The sequence below is a fragment of the Cryptomeria japonica genome, chromosome 10, assembly GCF_030272615.1.
Source record: "Cryptomeria japonica chromosome 10, Sugi_1.0, whole genome shotgun sequence".
Lineage (NCBI taxonomy): Eukaryota > Viridiplantae > Streptophyta > Pinopsida > Cupressales > Cupressaceae > Cryptomeria > Cryptomeria japonica.
The window spans coordinates 476420519-476426116 of record NC_081414.1 but is presented as its reverse complement, the minus strand read 5'-3'; the positions used below and the strand labels follow the sequence as shown (position 1 = coordinate 476426116).

General features: G+C 32.1%; 1 long non-coding RNA gene across 1 annotated transcript; it reads left to right on the top strand.

The window, feature by feature from the left end:
• Positions 1 to 653: 653 nt before the first annotated feature.
• Positions 654 to 1399, top strand: LOC131057041 (uncharacterized). The gene is made up of 4 exons (XR_009108892.1): positions 654 to 749; positions 883 to 954; positions 1053 to 1236; positions 1340 to 1399. It is a non-coding gene; the product is annotated as an uncharacterized LOC131057041 (long non-coding RNA).
• Positions 1400 to 5598: the final 4199 nt, after the last annotated feature.

Sequence of the window (5598 nt, the reverse complement as noted above, 5' to 3'; positions counted from 1 at the left end):
GCCAAGATCAAGAACTCAATGAAATGTACAAAATAGAGACATAATATGGGACAAGAATAAACTGTATTCTCATCAATAGAAAATGATCAATAACATCGTGTTCAATAGTTGTTTCATACAATGTAGATGAGCCTACTTATATAGGCAAGACTAGGGATATGTGAGCACACAAACATGACATGTGGCTCAATAAGAAACAAGGGTAGGTAGGAAATAGGTGTGGGTAGGTAGGAGAAATAATATAATATTCTACATAAAGTGGATCACCCACCGAAGGTGAAATTATCACTCCACAATAAGTGGATATGATAGTGTAATAACAAGATCAACACCATAAGAGGTGGAATTTCTCCTACACACACTATCCCAATGTGGCACAAACACCCAAGTGTCTCATATCCAAACTACTATGAAATGCATTATCCTAAGTAAACTTAAGTAAGTGTAATAATATCCATGATGAATAATTATTTACACCAACAGATAGTTTGACGTGTTCTGCGTCACTCACTCCATCTAGTCCAAAGAAATATAGACATTTCTGCCATCCTCCATACGATAATTTGACGTGTTCTGCGTCACTCACTCTGTCTACTCCAAGGAAATATAGACATTTCCGCCTGTATTTTATAGACATCTATCTATAAAATGGGGAGAGTTTTAGTGTTAGACAGAATTCATGCCCAAATCTTAGCACAGAATGAATTGGTCAAGTGGTCTGTGTGGATGCTGTGACGATTGTTCTATTTGTGAGTACATATTGATAATTGTGTTGTTTCTGCCTCTGCCTCTGCCCAGTGCCCACTATGGCTCTATTTTGTTTTGTCTTAAGGAAGTTTTTATGAAATTATGAAGTTTTAAGTTTGTATGCAATTTGTGCAGGTTGCGCTACAACTTTCCTACCATGCGTTACGTTTGGACAGGTGGCTGCGCATGTAGAGGGGGCAGATTCGTGTAAGATACTAGTTACTTTCAATACAAAATCTGTTTTGTTTTTTTTCTTATTCTTAGAGTGTTTTGTTGTTTAATGGCGGACATGATGTAAATTGCAGGCTGTTGTATACAAGGTTGCCTGTATGTGGTGTTTTGCATGTCTGTACACATGCGGATACAGGAAGAAACTGAGGAAGAAACATAATCTGGCGGAGGAACCATGTGGAGACTGTTGTGTACATTTATGGTGCGATTGCTGTGCACTCACTCAAGAAGCCAGAGAGATCAAGGATAAAAAATCAGGTAATTATACATTTGTTTCTCACCTTACTTGAATAACACGTTTTATGAACTTTGTTCAGGTTTAATGAGTAATGGTTTCTGTTATAACCTTCCTCTTACGCAGAGAAAATGGCTTCTCCTTCTGTGGTTGTCATGGTGGGCAAATAAGAATCTTTGGTTGGGATTTTAAGTTTCTATAGGAATATTTTTTCCTTCACAAATATTGAATTGAGTAATATCATTATTGTAAAAATTATATATTTTGAATGTTATTTATTTATTTATGGTAAATAAATGAATTTAATTTATTTATCTTGGGTTTATTTTGATTTGGTTGTTCTTTATGTAATGATAATGATATAAATGACGTAATTTGGTTTGAAAGCTAACACATGATTTGGGTTTACTTTACTTTAATTGAAAACGGAAGTTCAATGAATATTTGTGGTTTAAAAGAAAAGATTAAAAATCTTGTGTAAGGAGAGAGGGTAAATTCTCTCTTTTATTAGAGTATAAACTATGGAGCCTCTAATTCTCAAAAAGAAGATGTGGATAGGGACATTACTAATGAACCCTCAAGGTTTGGGTCAAAGTCTAACACCACTAAATGAAGTCATTGTCACTTACATTATTATGCAATTGTCAACTAAGAATTGTATTAAGAAAATCTTGAACAAGTAAGATAATACTACATTTGAGATAAATTAACATTCTAAGCAACATAATTAGACTCCTCATATATTTATAATAGAGGATTCTACAATAATACCATCACATACCTATGTCCAATAGATAAGACAAGATAATGGTCTCATTTACACAAGAATAACTAACATAAAGCAATCCTCAATTTTGTTTATATTTGTGATAGTCTAGTGCTAATATTAATATCAAGCATTCTTTAGTCACATTAGATGGTACAAGACAATTAAGATTACAAAAAACTCATGAAACAATTTATGGCACATGGATAGTTTTGACATTTCCATGACGTTTAATATGTCAGCACCTCAATGGTTATGCCAATAATAATGTATTGAAGAAATAAAGAAAAATTTCAAATGAAGAGAGAAAATTACTTGGATATAGTTTTTAGGATCTTGATTCAAGCATTATATACCAAATGATTTCTTGATATAAAATCCCCAAAGAACCTTTGCAATGGTTTTGCGCTCCTTCCAATGCATGAAATATGATGATCACTAATTCCTTTAGGATGAATTCACTTGGAAACACACTCTTATAAAATTAAGCTAGTTACAAAGAAATGATCCGTGCATCTATAATGAAAATCCAAACAATTAATTGTTTCACACTGTCTTTTTTTTTTACTTCCTCACTCAAATAAAAGACATGCTAATCCTCTCTATGTTTATCAAACACTAAGAATTCTAATAATTATCATTAATTAAAATCATGACGATAAATCTACATGGATATAAATAATAGAAGCATTTGAATGTTTCATCATTATTGTAATATTCATACATGTTGGAAAGTAAATCAAATAATAGCACGTTACTATGCTCTTATTTCTTCTTCTTCCTTTAGGTTTTTCTTGTTTCCTCCTTGTGCTCTTCTATTAGATCATTCGAATTCTAACCTATCCACCTCATGTTCAATGACTCTAAAATCATGTACAAGTTTATGTTCACATTGCTACTCTTTTTCCAATTCATTTTAAAAGTCCATCAATTTTCATTTGCTATTCCATCCTTTGTATCTCTAGGGATTAACAATTTTTGTCATTCTCTAAGGACACAAAAAGATACACCCAAAAAAGCCACTTGTAACTACATGTGAGGGTCTAAAGCTAAATTACTCTACCCACAACAAATGCATGTGTGATTATAACAATACATGAGGTAGTCATTATCTAATGCATTTATTGTTGACATGTTAAATATCCTTACCTTGTTTTTCTCCATCTTTGTCTCCTCCTTAATTTATAGCCTTTTAAATCACTCTACACTAGACCATAACCCTTATTACTAGGAATATGCAAATGGTGAATATCTACTTTTAAAACCCCCCAAAATTGTCAATATAACCATCTTAGTGGAGTTGTAGCCTTGGCTACATGCTCATTAGACTCTTTGATGAAATTCCTCTACCCTTTATGCTTTGATCCATGTTAACACTCTCCTAATGAGTCCAAATTTGTGAAATCATGGATGTTCATACCATATGTTAGGGTGCCCATTCCTACACTCTCTATCCTTGACACCTACTTAATTTATTTATTAGAACATTACATTTGTACTCTTGTTCTTTGTTAGTAGATTCATCTATAACATTTACAAGTCTAGTATTTTCATGTTTCAATGTTCCAAGATCCTAATTAATGACTTACATATGCAAGTTTCTTCAAATTTTAGGTTATTGATCGTGTTATTTTCATTTGAACCCACTTTCATTACCTCTCAGTGGTTTCCTTTTCCCTTATTTGACCAATTTGAAACAATTTAAGTGTAACTAAAAATATACCCCTAACTAAGCATTTTCACTTGATCAAGTCCCCATTTTTAATTTATGCATTGATTTTTTTAAGTGAGCTATAAATTTATGCCATTTTGTAAACACATTTAGCTACTAATATTGAAAACAAATTTGATGCTCTGCAAAAAGGATTAGAAAATCTGTTTGATGGCAACACACACAAGAGCAGAAGAAACAAACGTTAGTGTTAGCAACAAAAGATTATCCTAAATAGGCATATCAAGAGAGATATTAAGCATGAAATAGAAAGCATACAAACATAGAATAGATAAACTATACTCCTCCAAATGCTAATCAAGATGCTCATAGTTGCTCCTCCCTTGTTCCTCTCCTCTCCAAGTTCCACATGAGTGTAGCTCTCAGCTTTTAGCACTAGCCATGGATGCCATATGGAGATTCAAGATGGTTGCATATGATAAGAAAATGCTATGCAAGTGTAGATAGTGATGCTATAAAAAATCTCTATGCTAATACCAGTATAACAACAATACTTAAATGCTTCCTTCTTTGCTTGAGGAGAAGGGTTTTATTTATAGAAGAAATGGGGAAATGAAGGGTTAAGATTGAGCAATCTTAACAAGGGTTAGGATTGAAAGATATTCAATCCATGTGAGACTTTCAACCCAATCCCATGTTGACAAGTGTCACCATGAGGAGGCTTGAGAGGAGAGATATGGAGCATTAAATGCTTAAGGGGACATGATGGCTACCCTAGGGGGTTGGGTTAGGGTTAGGTTAATGGATATTCCTTTTATCCAAGGGATAAATGAATGTGCAAGGGTTAAATGGTTACCTTAGTCAAAGAAATAAATGCTTTGAAGATACCCATGAGTCAAAAGGATGGTTAAGTTAGAGGAAAGTCTCTAACCAAAGGTAAAAGGTGAGTTAACCATAAAGATTATGTAAGAGCCTTTAATGGTTTGGAAGACTTTAGAGGTTAACCATTTGAAGACATAAAGCCTTAAATGCCTTTCAAAGACTTTGAGGGCTTTGAGAAGTGACTCCAAGTTGCTTAGGAATGTGACAATATTTAGGGGATGGATTACGCTAATTAGGAAGGGGTTAGAAAAATCTAGAAGGGGGTTAGGATTGCAAGTGGGTTTTGTAGGAGAATGCAAGTGGGAGGAATTTTGGGATTTTCAATTAAAATAAAATCATTTATTTCAATTAAATGGTGTAATTTGCATTTGGATAGATATTTAAATAAATATTAATTTATTTAAATGTGAATGTGAATTTTGGATTTAAATAAATCTTAATTTATTTACATGAGAAAAAGGAAGATAAAGCATTTAAATGCTTGAAGACTTTGAGGGAAACCATTAAAGGCTTAAGAAGACTCTAGAAATAAGCCATTAAGTTTGAAGACTTTAAGGGAAACCATTAAAGGTTTCAAGTGGGTGAGGATAAATAGGATTTTAAATAAATAATTTATTTAAAATAGTTGTGCAACTTGCATTTGTAGGAAAATGCAAGTGGGTGGAGGATAAAGGTGATTTAAATAAATGTTAATTTATTTGAATGTGAGAGATGAGATTTTGGGGGATTTAAATAAATATTAATTTATTTAAATGTGAGAGAAGATTTAATTAAACAAATATGATTTATTTATTTAATTAATAGTCTGAATTTGGTTAAGTGAATTAAATCAAATAAATTGAATAATTTATTTAATTAATAGGAGAAGAGGGTTAAGATGAATTAATTAAATATTAATTTAATTAATTATTGATTGATGGTTAAATAATCAAATAAATACTAAATATTCATTTAATTAAGTGGATAGATTTATGTGACTACAAAATTAATTTCCATGCATCATTGACTATTGTTTGTTGTTAGTTACCCTTTTGTATTCAATATTTTCTTTTCGCCACATTCTCC